This window comes from Lissotriton helveticus, chromosome 11, assembly GCF_964261635.1.
Source record: "Lissotriton helveticus chromosome 11, aLisHel1.1, whole genome shotgun sequence".
Classification (NCBI taxonomy): domain Eukaryota; kingdom Metazoa; phylum Chordata; class Amphibia; order Caudata; family Salamandridae; genus Lissotriton; species Lissotriton helveticus.
In genome coordinates, this window is record NC_136072.1 from 414,798,945 (window position 1) to 414,817,575 (window position 18,631).

The 18,631-nt window shown below is 42.7% G+C and overlaps 1 protein-coding gene across 3 annotated transcripts in view; it reads left to right on the forward strand.

The window, feature by feature from the left end:
- The window catches only part of STAG1 (STAG1 cohesin complex component), a 1,346,357-nt gene that overhangs the window by 177,018 nt on the left and 1,150,708 nt on the right, over positions 1-18,631 (forward strand). The window lies entirely within an intron of this gene.

An 18,631-nucleotide genomic window follows, 5' to 3' on the forward strand; every position in this document is an offset into this window, starting at 1 on the left:
GAGCATTCACACAGGACTTTGGTACACTTTGGACGCCAATATAGCCAGTGGTACATGATTAATGTCGAACTAATTTACATTTTTTTAAGCGTATCTCTTTAAACCTGATTTGATTTATGGAGATCTACTTCTAAACGGATGACTTGTATTACATAAGCATAAGTTATTCTTTTTGGAGCACGATTTATTGCAGCGAATGACTGTCTCTCCGGAGTGTGGTGAGGCATGTGACATAAGAAGAGGTAAGGAAAGGTGGCCATAAACTCTGAAACGGGGGCGCGGAAAGAAAGGTCCCGGAGGGTCCCCCGGGGAGGTAACATGCTAGAGTGAGTCGGGAGCCAAAATGGACCACCATGTTTCTTCGAGGCGAAGCTACAATGCCTCGGAGAAACGCACGACATTTTTGGGATTGAGGGGCGTGTTTTTCGTTCTCTCCTCTTCCCATTGGCTGGAATGTAAAATTCCAGCCAATGGGAAGAGGAGAGAAAGAAAACAGAATGAATCTGAAAAGCACACCCCTCAATCCCAAAAAGACAGGGCTTAAACGGACAGACGCCCCTCTCGTCCAATGGCTGGCCTCCGTTTAGGAAGCCAGCCAATGGAGAAGAGGGGCGGGTTCAAGCCCCACTCTCTAAGACGTAGAGTCTCGGAGTGAGACTGCGCAAGCGCAGCCTTTCGCTAGCCGAGACCTAAAAAAGCAACTTTGCACTGGCATGCATGCTGACTACACATGCAGCGGGACATTGCTGTCCCGACTATCTTATTCAATGTAAACTACACTGGAAAACTAATGGGAGTAGATGCCTCTGCATATTGTACTGGTTGGAACTACACAGGTATACAAAACAGCGCTCACAGCAAAATGTATGGCTATTCATACCAATGCGGTTAGTGTTATAAAGCGTCATCACATGCAAAAAAGCCCTTATTGCGCACTACACATCACATCTATATTTCTTGGGCTCTACTATATTTTAGTGGGGAAGGGTTTAATATCTACTTAAGAACCCTCCCATGTGTGTATGTAAAAACAAATACAGCTCCTATGCTCAAAGGTCCTTCTCACATGTGTTGAAAGTAAGTAAAAAAGGAGTGTTTAGGAAGTTCCTCTTGTAAACCACCACCAAGGAGCGAGTGGCAGGTTCTCGGCAACTTGCTCACTTTTTCACCATTGCCGCTTTCCTGAAAAGGAACAAAAACCAACGGCCATAACACGAGTGAAAAGAACTGTGTGTTTGCTCTAAAAAAATGTTAAGTCCACATCTAAACATATATATTCCCTATAGATCCCAGTCTGCAGAGAAGAATATTCTTCCTCATAAACACTTAAAAATGAGTTGCAGAGGAGCACATTGCACTTGTCTTTAATTTGTGGTGCCCATACTCCTAATTAAAAAATATACCACGTTTAGACCATTTTAAGCTGAACAGCTGACTTGTTTCATTGCCACTTCACCATTTGGCAAATTCATCAGGGCACCACTTCACACCTGTAGGATGCAACAGAGCATGTGGCTACCAGGTGGACTCCATTCAGCAGACCACATGCAGAAGTGTAGGGAGAAGTTTCCACTCCATCACCACAGTTCTCGGCGTCTTCTGCATTTGAATCCTCTGGCGGCGATTAAGTGAAAATGTTGCATCCTACATGTTGGCCATTCAGCTTAAAATGGTCTAAAAGTGGTATGTTTTTTTAAATTTCGAGTACGGGCACTACAAATTAAAGACAAGTACAGTGTTCTCCACCATAACTCATTCTTAAGTGTTTGAGGAACAATCATCTACTCTTTAGACCCCGGGGATCTATAGGGAGCATATATGTTTAGGTGTGTACTTAACATTATGTAGGGTACACACACATTTTTTCACTCATGTTATGGGCGTTGGTTTTCGTTTATTTTTAGGAAAGAGCCATTGAGAGAGTGAGCAAGTTGGCGAGAACCTGCAAATCACTCCTTGGTGGTTTACGTGAGGCCCTTCCTAAACACACTTTTTTTTAACTTACTTTCAACACATGTGAGAAGCACCTTTGAGCATAGAACCTGTATTTGTTTTACATACACATACGGGGCGGTTCATAAGTAGATATTAGACACCCCCCACCGTTAAAATAGAAGAAATGGGGCCCAATACATATTGATGTATAGTGTGCAAGTAGGGCTTTTTTTGTATAAGGTACTGTTGAGTTGATAGCACCCTTTTTTGGCCTATATTTCCCTCTAATGCTCCTTCTTGATGTAGAGTGTTCTAAGGTGTGCCAAAAAGGCAACCAACTAGACAGGCATGTCCGGTTCTGCGTATGTACGCGCAAGCCAGCAAGTCTGCTGCCTGTAGATCGAGCAAACACTCAAACCAGTACAGTTCATTTGAATAATGTAGTCGAAGTATTGGCGCTGCTTTCAGCTGGGATCCTTTCAGAATGCTAAGAGAGGCTAATTGTTTTTGGGCTGTTTGAACAGATTGTTACAGCTCTTAATCACCCGTTTTAAACTATTAAGTACATGAAAAGTTTATTTCTACATTGAGGCAGTGAAACAATGTAAACCATAGATAACCTTTACAAATCAAAGGATAGATTATCACTTTTTACAATATTTACATGGTGAACGCACTTATGATTAACTGCAGATTTACAGGTTACCATGCAGTAAATTCATGCAGTCTAAAAAAGTATGAAAACTGCAAAGGGAAAATAAACCGTGCACTGCAGTTAGCACCTACATAGCCCTAAAATATAGCTTTGTAGTCCAAATAGACCCAAATGAAAGGATTTTGTACCAGAGTTCTTCAACTCATGTGCTGCCCTTTTAATGCAATGTTCCAAACAAGCTAGATTCGGCTTATCGTGCAAACGCTGAAATAGCATGTATCCGTATGCAAGAAACTGCACTTTGCTACATCACTCGAGCTTGGAAGTCCATAGCAAATTCAAGATTGATGGTCTTATTAGGTACCAAATTTCTTAATGTACCATACCACACTTGAGGAAAACAAGCACTGAAAAAAAAATCATTTTACATACCATCAGCACGTGAGGTAGTGCAGCATTCCTTCTCCAGACCACTACACCAACTACCCGTTTCCAACAAATGTAGTCTGCTTAGTTTGCCTCACTTCTAATTTGCTTTTCCAAATTAAACCGCTCAACAAATAGCCACCAGATGTGTTACTGCCATGTGAGATGAGAGGGGTTTCCGCATTTGCAGACATAAAATGGGATAACTGAGAGGTGCGCCTTCTTTCAGGTGTTGATGTTGCTTACTTCTAGTTTCATCTTGACAATACCTCAGCCCAAAATCTTATTGAGGCAATAATGACTGATTACCCGTCCATCAACCCCTCCTTCTTTGCCATTTACACTATTTGCCGGACATCATGGTCTTAAATCCTACCAGTACATATTAATTAATTTAGCCAGTGAGAGGATCTACACTGGACGATAGAGAAACTCTGAATTTTGAAGAATTACGCCAGTTTGACGTGTAGTATCTGATACTTCAAAAAGGAAGCAATACCAGTGTTTGTCCTCGCACTCCTCAACCCCCTTTTCCATGCCTTCCCTCCCCCACGCTTTCCCTCACCCACGTTTTCCCTCCCCCACGTTTTCCATTTCCCACGCTTTATCTCTCCGACCCAATCTTTAAAGAGAATCGCGTGATCCACTGCATGATAAAAAAAATGTGGTTAAGTAGTAAATATAGTGCCAATCTTCGAGCACTTCATTTTAAGACTGTCCACAGGTTGACGCAGAGTAGATTTTGTGTTTGGAAGCGCAGGGTATACTCAAATTGCAGTAGATGTCTTTTGCAGATGATGCTTATATGTTCCCTACTTGTGACTTGCTTTAATATTTTTGGCGGGCTATTTAAGAAACCAATGTGGACAATTTTGTGAAAGTAATTGATATATTGTTTTTTTTTGGTACAGGGCATTAGTTCGTTGTAAAGAAAAGAAGTCTGCCAAGTGTGTTTTTTTTTTAAACTGTGCCTCTGTCCATGAAGTAAAGGACCTACTAATGTGCCTCAGGCAAACAAGCATTTATTGGCGTGTACAGTGATCTAATATTAGGAAATATTCAGGTGATTGTCTCTTCCCAATGGTCTAACGCCTTCTCTCGGCTGACTTCATCCATTGTATCATAAGTAGTTTACTTTATAATTCTGTGTTAGGACACGAAAACTTGTAAAATTGCGTAATTGCAACGTTAATTAGATACATTTTAAAAGTTTAGTCCGTTGTGCATATTTTCCATCAGCGTTACTTTTCTGCGTTTGAATGGCTGTTTCAGAATGTATTAGAAATAGTGTTTTTGGTTGCTTATAAGGCGATTCAGAACCCAGTGAGAAAAGTTAGGGCAGTGTATCATCGTCTTGGTTTTCAATTCCAGATGAGCTCCCACAAACCCTTTCTGTCCTTTTACACAATACTCTTGTTGCAGAGTGGGTCGGCAGTTTTGTCTGCCTTTGTCCGAAAGCCTTTTTCACAGCCAATCTGCTCGGATGAAACAAAGCTGTGGTCATTTGTCACACCTCGGACTCATTTGGCGAACTGGACAAGCGATCACTTCAGTCCTTCTGGGCCCACCAAATACACACACACACACACACACACGCACACACACGCACACACACACAACCCCCTCCCCCCCAGGTTATACTAAAATAACTAAGCCACTGCCCTTTCTTCCTCAGATGGTGTTTACGTTTATTCTGACATTCTCTGATGTAAGGACGTGTGTTGCTAATGAGATGACATTAATTTCGTGCAGAAAATAGACACTATTTTGGGTAGGATTACTAAATTATCACATGCGTAAATTGCAGATGACTATTAGAAACCATGTTTTAGGTTTGAATAATTGGACCATAAGGCCAGTTATCTTAATCCACAATGACTGCTTAAGTAAGGCAATAGAAAAAGCATTACCATGCATACAGATTTGTAGACTATATGTTCGTCCACTGTCAGTATATTAAAGTACACGGTATGGACAAATACTTAATCCATGTAAAATCAATGTATATTGAAACTTTGAGTCTTAGCAGAATTGGGCAGTATCAAGTCTGATGGGAAAGTAGGAAATACAGAACATGTACTGTTCTATTCCCATCAAACCTCTCCTTCCACTGGCTATCTATCACCTGACAGTGTGCTCTACTAATTTTTATCTCGTTCAGATGCCCTACATACCCTGTGGCATGTTGGTTAATCCATTGCTTGGCGTTTTCTCTCCTAACAAGCAACAAAGCAGGCACAATTGGTCACACTGCTATGCCTTGGCAAATACCCAACTTGTATGCCCAGACAATTTCGTGAAGGCATTTATTTATGAAGTGTTGTATAGTGTGAACGTGACCTTAGAGCAGTGGTCTTCAAACTTTTTGATGCCAAGACCCCTCCATCAAACATTTTTAGGTGTAAGAACCCCCCTCCTGACAAATTTCTAGAGCCTGGTAGTCCTTCTCATTGACAACCATAAATGATCTCCAGAGAAATGATCAATCTGTGGTTGCACCTCGTTAGTACGAGTTTAAAACCAAAATATAGCAATAAGCAACACACCGGGGACCTGTACAGTTTATAAAGGGCCTTCTACAGAGTGGCAACACCTGTTACTTCTTTTTAGTAACTTTTAAACCTTTTTAGTAAATACATTTTTTGGGTTAAAATCAGTAGTTTATGCGGCAGATGATGGATTATATGGCAAATGCGGCAAATCTATAATTATTCTAAAATCGTTGGGGCCGCACAATCACATAATTCCAGTGTCCCCTGGTATAATAGCTTAAATGCATGGGCTGCAACTTTATTGCACGGTATTAGCGGAAACCATACTTTATTTCATGGGATGCTGACCACTTGGCAATTACAGCTGCCTGTAACTGGAGGCAGATGAACATCATTCGTCATTATTAAAAATACCTACTTTTTGGGAGGAGGAGCTACGCTAGCAACCAAGATGGCCGCATAAGCTCCCGGCTCCGTCGACCTCCCTCGCTGGCGGATCTATCCTGAACTTAATCCTGACCTCCCGCCAGCCTCCCGTGTGTCTGAATCGTCTCTGAGTCCAGGGGCGCAATCCCGGAGTCTTTGTCACCCTTTTTGACGAAGTTACACCGTCTGTCATTTTCGGGCCTCCTCCAGACTATAAGCCGGGGCCTCGAGTACTGACCCAGCCGGGTTTCAGTTGAACAACATCGGCCGCGGGTACCTGGCAGGGTCCGGTCTCATCGGAGTGACACGAATTCTCGATCCTGGTGGTGGTCTCGAGTCCCTGCGTATACTAGCCGGACGGCGACGAGACGTGGATGCCTTGGTGAGTGGGGGTCCGGTTCCTAGGGCCCTGCTGCAGCCCTCTGGGTCCGCGGGGGGGGGGGCCCCGCTCTCGGCAGCGGTGTAAAGAGCGCAAAGCCTGAAAGTCGCCAGTCGCCTTCGCCCACCCCACTCCTGTTGGTCTCCCCGGAGTAGCCGGCCTCCGGGGTTGAAGACCTGCTTTGTCTTTGATTAGGCGGAGATGGATCGGACGACGTATGGACCGACACTGGGGACCGTAATGGCCGCCATCGGGGCTCTTCACTGGCAAATGGAGGCCGCTCTCCACAAATTAACTGTACGCATCGAGAATATCTGTTCGAGACCGGAATCTGGCCCTGAGTCAGACCCGCAACATATGGTGACCCCCGCTAAGCTTGAATTTATCCGAGAGGAGAACCCCGAGCATCATCATAATCTGGTACCAATTGTATCTGCACAACTACGGCGGTTCGCGACTGGAGCCCCTGACCATCCAGCAAACTCGGCAAAGTCATCGCCTGCACAGGACTCATTTCTTTCTTCGTTTCTGGAGACCTCCATCGATATGCTTCGGATTGACTTTCGAGTTTCTGATAGACTTCGAGACTTGACTCTTCTGACCCTTTCAGGTTATATTGATCCCCTCCCTTTTCTACAACGTTTTGACTCTTTTGCTATTATGCTGGTCCTATCGAAAAGGGTTTGTGTGATGGATCGTAGAGGCCAGGGCTGAACTTGACTGTTTTAATTCTGAACAGTGACTTCCTTTGACACTGCTGGGTGGGATCGGTGGGAGGGCCAGATGGGATTCTGCTTTTTTGGGTTTGGTGTACTGACTGTGTTCGACAATGGGATTTGCTGCCTCTGTGGTGTTTGGGGCTGGGCGGGATGGTCTTCTCTCTTTTGGTGATCTCCCTATCAGTTTGCTTATAAGTCTGCTTTACCTCGCTTAGTACCATGGTAGGGAACAACTGCTCGCGGCGGGGGGGGGGGAGGGGAGTCCGGGAGCCCGTATCGTATCGTAAGACATTCCTCCTCCATCTTTTCCCGTCCTTGGGGTGTAGTTTAGGGGGCGACAGGCACGCTGCTAGTGGGGTTAGGTCGTAGCCATCCGCAGGGGTGTGGGGGGCGGGGGGGGGATATTTTTCCTTTATTTTGTTCTATGACCTATCTTTTTCCCTTTTCCCTTCTTCGCAAGAGATGTGGCATATTCTCCTGAGCCTGTTGCTATGCGTATTCGGGTGTCGAGTGTCCATTTTTATATCCTGTATCCTTGGTGGGTGGGTTCTGATAATGTTTGCTTATGGTTATTTGTATTGTATTGTTTTGTCCCAACTTCGGCTGGTATTGATACTTTCCGGATGCCTACAATTGTATTGTATTTCTTCATTTCATCTGCCCGTTCGCCATTGTAATATGTTCTACCAACGATACCCGAAATGTACATTTCTACTCTTGTGTTATAATTAATAAAAATAAATATATTAAAAAAATACCTACTTTTTTAGGTCTTTGATCGTCAGGTAGCTACATATAAAATAAGGGCAGCTTCAATGAATTATAAATACATTTTAAAAAGTTGTTACTCAGTAGGAGAAGCACTATAATAAATTATGAAACCTCCGTTACTTAATGCACTGCAAAAGTCTGTGTGGAACCAGAGAGACACATAATTAAATTGTGGCTGGTGCAGTGGAGAAAAGTGACTTGTGTATCTTTAGACCTATGAGGTCACAGCCTGTGACACAAAGCACTGTGAATATGTAAGTTTTTTTTTTTTTATACTTACATTACACGCAATATAAGATAGAAAGCTACAAAATGTACAAAATGTTTCACGATAAAATGGTGCTGCTAAAATATACAGACTGCTTTCAAAATATACGGGCTTATTTATAAGCCTCTTGCAGTGCCGGTGCGTCATTTTCTTATGACGCTCTGGTTGCGTAGAGTGCAGACCCATATCTACGAGGCCATGCAAAGTCACTTTGCGTTGCTTTTGATGGCCTCCTAGATATGGCTTAAGGCAACGCAGCGCAAGTCTGTGTGTTGCTTTACACTGCATCAGTCCTTCTCAAAGTGCCTAAATAAACATCATTGGCTTCAGTTTTTTGAGAGGGTTAACTTTAAATAAATATGCTTAGTTCATAAAGCATTATATGGCAGTAGACATAACCCTTTTACCCACAAATCTTGGTTCTAGACCCCCAAATGCAGTCTGAACCCAGAAAAGGCTTGGGTATTCACCGGTCCCACATTTCAGAGAACTTTATTGGGAAAGATGTTTTTCAGTGGCTGCAGCAATGCTCTAGAACTGGCTTACACTGAATCTGAGAAGCTCTTTGCTGAGATTTAGACTAGAGAGCTACTAAACACCTGGCTTTTCCACTTCGAGGTTCCTGTCATTTTATATGACTGGTTAGTGATTTGCAGAAATGGGCTTTGAAAAAAGAGCGCTGAGGTACCTACCTGGCTATAGCACTTTAGAAGTGCCTAAATATAAATAAATAGCATGCAGAAAATTGCTCCTCCAACCACAAAAAATTGAATTCAAAAAAATATCTTGTATATGGATTTGGGGTTTGGTGAAGCGTTAGACTGAACGTTGGTCACTGCTGCCATCATTTGCTTTGCAGATGCGTATGCTATTAAGGGCAACCAGGGGCCTTACAAAGGCCCCCATGTGTGGGCGTTCCTTCAGCATATCTTTCAAGGGCCCCCCTCACGTTTTGTTATGCCACTGCCTATTACCTGCAACAGCACTCTCTGAAATTGAAGCCAGTCATACAGCTAAAACACACCTTTCTGCCAGTGTGCTACTGGCCTGAAAGAAATGTAAATGTGCACAACGAGTTAATCTGCAAATCCTTTACATTCGCAGATGAACTCGTTGTGCATATTTGTATTTCTTTCAGGCCAGCAACACACTGGTAGGGAGGCTGTTTAAATGTCTGTCTGGCTATGATTTCCAAGTACCTGAATAAAACTCCAGGGAAAGCATTTCAACTAAGTCTTGGACGTTTTCTTTTTGCAAATGAAGAGCGCAACCCCATTGCCATGCCTCCACAGCCCCCCTGGGGATCACGCCCCACAGATTGAAGATCTCTGCCTTCGAGAGTATCGTAGCACTTAAATAATGGTTGAAACCACCTCTGTCTCATTAAAAAAAAAAAGAATAATAATATATATTTTTTAAACTTTTAGATTTAATTTATTGTAGTTTTTCAAAAGGTACCAATGGTACTCTTGCGCAGATCTTCTGAATGCTTTCAATCGTATCACCCCTATCTTGAATAACCAGACTGAATTTGACAACGCACTGCTTTACTGGAAGAGAATGACCTTAAATTACGTTGAAGAGATGCCTCTGAATAGTGGTATGTATGTGAAGGTCGAAAGTAGTTAGCAAGTAACGGAGAACTGCATATAATAGTGTTAATAAATCATTCAGGATGATGCAGGTGTGGGCGTGCGAGTTAAATTTTAGTTGAGACTTGAAGGTATTTCGTTAGTGTTCTGCAAGAAGCTCCTCGTATGGATGCTTGAATGCTCTTTTCTAGAGTGTCGTTGGGTGAGATCGAGCATGTGTTTTGAATATTCTTCAAGTCTTGTTGTATAACTTGAAAGCTTTTTTCTCCATCCCTAGCCCTTTTTATTTTATTTTTTTTAAGATTTCTAAATATCTCAATCTATCCCCGGTCACTTCGGGAGTGATGGAACCCCAGTCAGTCACCTTTCTTAAAGTCTTTTCATTCAATATCTTATTTTAAAATAATAATTGGTAAAAGACAACACAGACAGTCCCGGCAGTACTTTACTTTTTGACATGTTAAGCAGCCTCTCTAAAGTGCCCAAGTGTTTTTCATCAGAAAAGTGTGTCCCATTAATGCTTTGAGCAATCAGTTATCTAATGGTGATGTTTAAGCCCTTTTGCAATTTGCCCCTTTAGATGTGATGCCTTCAGACACCAAAATAGGTCTAGTACCAAAATCAAAAGGCGAAAGCTGCAAGTTCATTCTCTGAATTCAGAAACGTTTGTCCAATTTTTGTTGCCCAAATATCCTTCATTGTCGAGCATTTTGGCATTGGTGTAGTAACCATTATGGAATTCAGCAGGATGCATACATTATTTTCTTTGGTATCAGATTTAACCTCCATTTTGTTTGTGATGGGTTTTTCTTTTCCTGCCCCATGTCCGTTTCTACCAGGGTTGGTTGTGTACTCCTATTCTGGCTCATCATTTATTTCTGTCCTTGTTGCCTCACTCGTAAGTGCAATGTATATACAGATTTCTGTTAGCATAACCCTGCCTATGTATGGGATTCTGGAAGATGTAAGTTTGAAATGACTATGAATAAAAATGCATGTAGGTTGGCAACTTTGCCCATCTTGTTAAAAATGTAATTTGTTAAAAAGAGATGATTTATGTTGCAGTAGTGCATCATAAACTTGGCTGGGAATTATTTGTATTGCCTTCCAAATGACAAACCAGTATATAGGCATAATCTATCCATGTTAGAATGTTGACCCTGATCCCTTGCGGAATCGGGAGTGTTTCTTCCCAGTATACACAGCAGTGTTGGATAGTTAATGTTGCACACTGTAAAGTAACTATTCCTGAACACAGCAGTGTCTCTTGTGCTGAACTTTCCTCAAGTAGACTTGTGATGCGAAATTTGTGGTTTTACTTATCTAATTTGTCTGATTCGTAAAATGCACTTATCTAGTGCATTTGTTTTTACTCCAGGAACAGGTTTATTACGTTGATAAGTATCCTTCTGTGACAGAAAAGTCTTATAAAGGTGAGACACCTGCTGGAACAGAGGATGATTCGGCTAGTGCTCAAGGCCCTTCATCCATGGTCAGTTGTGTCCAGATCTTGATGAATAGTATGACCGCAATGTACTAGGGACTTTAGAGATCTGTTAAATTTGCTACTACGTTTTGCCAATTAAAGCATCTTTAAAACTGGAGCACAGGCACTTTACCAGTAGTTAGCAGCAGTAAAGTACTATGAATTCTAAAGCCACAGAAAATATAGGATCCAGCAAAATGCGAAAAATCCAGTTTGACAAGGCAGAAAAGGAGGATTTCCTAATAGGCTCTTATATTGGACCAGCTGTTCAGACGATAAGAATTTTGATCCGGAAAATGGCCTTGAAAAACCTGAGACCCCAGTAGAACATGGGATTAATTATATGCTGACTAGTTTTTAGTGGAAAGAGAAGGGCACAAAGCAAGAACTTCAAGATAAAACTAAATGAGTCAGATTTGTCAATTTTAGGATGTGGCATGGTACTAAATCTATCCTTATTTGCAGAAGGGCAGTAGTTGTGTGTGCTAAATACTTGCGTTCTATATTTCCATCACAGAGAATGGAAGTTTCTTTACTAGAGTCAAAAGGAGCAAAGGAGTTTGATCTCTGTTGGCCCCACGTGCTATTTCCAATTGCGTGACTGCTGTAGCACACAATCTGGGTTTCCAGATAAACTGTGATAAAAAAGTCCACAGCTGTTCTAATGATCAATAATTAGGTGCAAATTTGATGACCAGAGACTACCCTTTGAATTACAAACTTTCTTGTGCTCTGAAAAAGTTGAGCAACGAGACATCCAGTTTTTCCTCTCCTTGGCTTCATGGCATTGTTTTTATTGTCCCAAATACCAGACTTCACTCTAGATAACTGCAAGAATCTCTAAAACATCTGTGGTACCTGAAATTTTTAGAGGATTATTAGTGCATCTCTGCCATTGTTACGTTGAGCGATGTGCCATGTTACAAATTCTTGCTCCCGGATAAACGGACAGATCAGTGGAGGTTTGGGGCTCTAAAATGAAGCTGCCAGGCAAGGAACATCTTTCAACTAGGAGCAGCCATACTACATAAAAATGCAGGAAAGAAGGTGGTGTGCGTAATTCTCTAACTACACCAAGACCCATAGAGAGCGTACCAAAATTTATTTTTTGAACAAATGTATTTCAATTTGTGTGGTTAGCACAGGGATACCTGGGTCCCTATATCTGTTGTTTCCTGCTCCCGTGATGGGTTTAGCTGTTGATAGCACTTCTTCCAGAACTGTCCTCTCTGCAACCTATAGTCCCACTTCCTACTATCATACCTACAGATCGTGGCTACTCTGTTGCAGCCTTTATTGTCACGTGCTAATGCAGAGTCACCGTTTTGTAGTTCTAATCTCGCTTTATAACACATTCCAGTGCCACAGCAGATACTTATGGCGAGTTTATCTTCCTGTTTGTTGTCAAGTGTATTACCCTATCATGAATGCTAAAGTTGCTTTCAGCACCTTTAAATTATTTGTGTGTTGAATCAGGCTAGTGCCTGCAGGCTGGGCTTCAAGACCAGCCCTCCAAACACAGACCCTGGTCATGAGGAAACTAAATGTAAGTCTTTACAAAAACAAAAAGTTGTTTTTGCTGGTTTTCCATCCACATTGACGTTCTAATCTACTCCTAAGCCATTGAAAAAGTTATGTGTCTCTAATGTAGCTACATTCTGCTTGATTCAAAGTGTGTAGGGCTAGGCAGTAGCCTCTAAGCATGGGGGTTGGGTGGCAAGAGCAGTGTTGATAAGCTGAAGACATCAGATTTTTTGCATGCTTCTTAACACCACCAGTTATTGATGCATAGTGATGATATTCATTTGCTGCCTTTGTTTTGGTATTCAGCAGATGTTGATTTAGATCCGCACCACAGGCACTCCAAGCGGGAACTTTTTAGATTGTAAAATGCATATACTAAAGATATTGGCTTCCTAGAAGTGATGGGAATCTCGTTGTGTTATGCCTTGATGAAGAGAACAACTGTGTCCACCGTGCTTTCCAGAACGTAGCATCCCAATCTTAATTTATTTGTATTTTTGAGCTTTTGCCTACAATTGCCTATACGGTGTGATGGAGACCAGCAGTGCTGCAGAACTCTGAAATCCTTTATCAGTGCTGTTTCTCACAGTTACCTTGGCAAAGTAGCGTTCCCTCTCTTTTAATGTAGAAATAAAATTGATGAGCCCAAGACTGCGAAATCTTGTGCACCAGAGATCAATAGATTGCTTTGCAGAAAACCATTCCAAAGTAGCCTCAGCTAATAGGTCCAGTTTTTGGAAGAGATAAATAAAAAATGGTGTAGTGTGAATTAAAGTACAGTCTTATTGCAGCAAGGTAGTTGAAATCTGATACTAAGGACTGAGAGATTCTTAAGCTCTAAAATCTTCTAGTTTTCTCACAGAAACGATTCAATGAATGCCTGTCGTGTTTGTAGTTCGTAGCTAATCAGTGATAATGGATTGTGCCAGTTGCTCTGAGGCCATGGAATAAGAAGAGGCACATTTCTCATAATAGAACAGATTTTCACCTTAAGAGAGGGTTATATGATGTGCTTTTAATACCACTCTGGTTACATCGTTAACAAGTTCTCTTACCACAATTGGATTCCCTTGAGTGTGACACTTAAGTACTGCTTAGTTTCATTTGTTTCCTTTAGACTGCGTTAGTTTGTTTAGAGGTGTATGCCTTGTTGAGTATTCTTGAAAAATCGGTGAACTAGTCAAAATACCATATTTTGTAGAAAAGCTCTGCTTGACAACCATAAGTGCATAAAACAGCCTCGAACCTGGCCTTGGACGGCAGTTGCTCAATAAGAAATCTTTAAAAAGCCAGAAGATGGTAGTATTAAGTAGTGGCTTGGTTGAAAAACTGGGGCAGAAATGGAAGCACTGGACGTTCAGAAACCAGGGATTTAACTGGAGGCCACGGTTAGGAGGGTAGGAAGAGGCGTAAGTGCCCCCCAGGCAGCCCTTATATACCATGTTTTATGGATATGTAATGTTGCACTTGATAAAATTACAGGATTCACTGGCAATTGGGTTTAGTGCTTAGTGCTTCTGGGAAATATGTGCAACAGTACAAATGTACAAGTCCTCCAACATAGAATATCGTACCTTTAAAGAATGCCTAGTTGAGAGAGAGGCTCTGTTGCGCGTTGTTGATCTTAGCCACCCCCAGCCATATGTTTTTTATATTGAGGTCAGACCACTTCGCCCGAGATAAGGAGGTGCCATTTAGCCTCCAAAGGAACCTCCTGTCTCATAACTTTTGGCCATTTTTTGTCATTCCTGTCCAGTAACCTTGTATCGAAGGAAACTCCCACAAAAGGAACAAGGTTCCCTCCTGCCCACATCCCTGGTGAGAGACGTGCTAGCCTGCTCTATTCAATGCAGTAATGGTCTAGAGTAATATGTATTGTGTGTAGAATCTTCAATCTGACTACATGAAAGCGGGATCTTATTGCTACTTCTCTGTGACCCTGTATGGCCTCTACCCAGTCATCATCCAGCTTGCACAGCGGTCTCTCCCTCTCCCATTCTACTTTCAATGTCACCAGGGGTCTGGCGAGTTATTCCCCAATTTCCTATAAATGGTTTTAATTGCTTGGTCTGTCAGGGGATCCGTTAACAGGTGGTCTTCAAGTGGGGCCTCTTCAGCCAACTGGTTCCCCTCCTGAGGAGAACACACGAGTGTCCAATCTGCCAATATCGGTACCAATTAAAGTCCCCCAGTTCAAAGACGTGCTGGAGAACCTCAGAAGATGCACACGCCTGTCCTCTCAATACATCACAAAAACGTTCCAACCAATCAACACCCATTTTGTGAAGACCTACTGTCTCCCACTTCAGAAAGCTCACTGTCTCAAAGTGGAGTATTTTCCGCCTGTTTACCCTCCCAGCTCAAATGTTTGGTGGCCTCACTCTACACCCTTACCACCAACTGAGTATGCTCAAGCTTTAACTGATACAGGGGGGTGGGATTTGGTCCACTCGAAAGGCTGGTTCCTCCTGGTCTCAAACACCCAGCCATTCACCAATACTAATTGGACAGCCTAATAGTATTTCAGAATATCTGGCACCCTTAAACCTCCTTACTTTCTCCTTTGTAACCTATGCAGAGCTATATGGGAAGTGCCACGTCCCACAACAGGCGAGGCATTTTGGAATGTATTTTTTTTATAAAGATATCTGGTGGGATTCTAACGTATTCTGAAGGATGTACAGGAGGCGTGAGAGAGTCATTCTAAATAGGGCCGCACGGCCCATCTGAGAAAGCGGAAGAGTCAGCCCGTGCAGGCCGTCCTTGCGGAGCAGGTCTAGCTGCTTGGGAAGGTTCTTAAAATAGGCTCAGATCTTCTATCTTGTCACCTATATGCCCAAATATCTAAAACCATGAAATTTCACTGGAACCCTGCATCTCAAGGACAACCTTGGGTCACCCTCACCAGTGGGAAGAATAAAGTCTTCTCTCGATTGATCCGGTATCCAGAGTGATCCCCCGAATATGTGGAAAGTGTGTAGGATCCGATCAATCTAATGGCGGCTTCATGGCCTGCAATAAAGCATTGTCCGCATACAGCGAGATTCTTTCTTCTCATTCCTGATTAGCTGGCATACCCCATGTTAGGGGGTCCCCCGACGAACCAAGGCCACAAGAGGCTTGAGTGCCAGCCTAAAAAGCATTGGGGACAAATGCCAGCCCTGCCCTGTGCCCTTATTGTGGGCAAATACTTGGTGTGAGAAGTTGGCCTGGCATATGCTGTCCACTATTCTTGTGGCACCTTGCACCAGTCCAAACAACCCTTATTGATAGGTTAAAAGACAACCTTTATTGAAAGCTGTCCTAGTGGTAGCTATGGAGAGCAGCCTTCAGGCTAAGTCTTGAAGGAGTGTAAAGCAGCTTGTTTTCACCAGTCTATAATCTCGTGAATGACCAAATGAAAGGAGACCCACACCAGGTGTGTGTGTGTGTGAGTGTGTGTGTATATGTGTATATGTATATATATATGTGTATATGTATATATATATATATGTATATATATATATATGTATATGTATATGTATATATATGTATATGTATATGTATATGTATATGTATATATGTATATGTATATGTATATGTATATGTATGTATATATATATGTATATGTATATGTATGTATATATATGTATGTATATATATGTATGTATATATATGTATATGTATATATATATATATATATACCGAAGTTCACAATGCCCACAGGCGAGACGCACTCCTCGTTTGGCGTCTTCAGGTCAAGGCAGGTTTGTGGATGACCCCAGCGTCACACAGCAACCGACGCGTTTCGGGCCTCCGCCCTTCTTCCTGGGTTTGTGCTGCTCCCCCAAAGAATGCCGACATACAGAACTGCCAAAATACGCCCTTTTATTTAAATTCAAGATCGAACTCAGGTGAGTCAGTGTCTCTATGAATTCTGGGACTGGAAGTTCTTGCACATAAAACTACCCAAGTGGGTTGCCAGCAAACTTCGGGACAAATAACAAAGTTTTTAGATTGATGGTGAGTCCACACGACCTTCCTCCATTCAGCCTCTCACCAATTTGGCCTGCGGCTCTGTATTGACAATGCCGCGGAACCGCCCGCTTAGCGGCGGTGCGTCTCCCGACCAGGGCTGGCCGGAATACATCGAAGTTCACAATGCCCACAGGCGAGACGCACTCCTCGTTTGGCGTCTTCAGGTCAAGGCAGGTTTGTGGATGACACCAGCGTCACACAGCAACCGACGCGTTTCGGGCCTCGCGTTTCGGTCTCAGCGGGCGGTTCCTGTGATATTGTATTTGTTACTGCAATACAAATATTTTGTTTACTTTGCATTGACATAATCTGGTGCTGGGTCATCTTGTACATGATCCAACTGGCATGATGGTCCCAATCCAGATTCTGGGTCCAACTTTATTCCAACCGCTCAAGCTTGGATAGCAACTAGTGGATCCTCTCTCTCTGTGCCACCATCTAACAAGAGGGCTCATCTTTGGGAACTGGATACTGATCAGGAGGCCAGAACAGTTGGCCAAGCAACCCTGCACCCTACCAGGTGCTACCGTTTTGTTAAAAACAAGTTTTATGAAATTAGGTATGTTGAGACCCTGGACCCTTTGCAGAGGAGATTGTGGTTATTTGCACCTTGTGATTACAAGACCTCCTTTACTAAAACCTCCCTTGTTACAGTGCTGCAGCTTCTCAAACGGGCAGGCCAAGGAGATTTGAAAGAAACCTTTCTCTTAAGGCTGACATCTGAATGTCATTGCATAACAAATATCAAGCCCCTGTGGACTATCCAAGCTTTGTATTCGGGACTCCTCCAGCTTATTTGTCAGTAGTGATAGCAGCTTCCTTGAAGGAAAAGCGACATCCTCTTATATGGACAGGGTGGCTAAATTAAAGGATACATTATGGAGAAAAACATACAAGTTATGGGAGCTTTCCCTTTTGCAAGGGAACAACTAAACCATAAAGCCCAGCTAGGTGCTCCATCTCCTGCAAGAGTTTCTACGTTGCTCCTGGACTTTGCACAGCAAGGGGACTAGTCCAGCGATCTGAATGCTCAAGCTGAAAAAAGAGCTGTGCGAAATAAGCAGCAGGTGTCCAAGCGACTTCTTGCACGGCTAGTAGGATCATAAATGCCAGATGGGACATGCATAATTGGCAGAACCCCAACTGCAGCCCTGCCCATAAAGATGTTGATACTCAAGACATTGTTTACATAATTGAAAGCATTTCTGTATTAAGAACACAGTGTTTAAGGGGTACACATGCATTGCAATCACTTTCTATATCAGGTACTAATAGGGCACCCTATTGCAGCAGCTTTGGTGGCTGGCAGTGGCTCAATGGAAATGGGAATTGCAATAGGACACGCACGTCCTCTTATCCTTCCTGGTTGTGTGCATCAATAGTATCGGAGCCTAGAGCTTCAGCACTCTCGGCACTCACCAAGTCTTCGAACCAAATCTTTTCTTCACACCTGAGAATATTGTGTATTTTAGACACCGAGTGCACCTCTCATTAATCTCCGAATCAAATTAGAAATCTGCGTTGGATCAGCTTTTTGTGATGTCTGAGAGCAATTATTTTAGTTGAGCAGCTCCTGTATCCTACATTGACCCCGGTGAATTGTCATGCATCACCAATCCTACTTTGTTGTGCCCAAACCCAATTCCTCATCTTGGAACACAACTTTAGGAGTGAGGCAATGTCTGTGGCATTCCCCGGGTATGTACCTGCCAGACTTACAGGTCAGCTTTGTGGGCAACCCCACATACATTCTGCCAACTTGAGTCTTTCAGGAGCAATAGAAATTTTGACTAGGATGTTTTCTGAAAGCAGTTTGTTTATGCCTAAGCTAACCTTTCTCCTCTTCCCTACTCGTTCTTTATTTCTGTCGACTCCAAGCACAAGTTCAGAATGGAATTGAGCGATGTGTCTTGTATGGTGGCCTTTTGTTAACAGCTACAG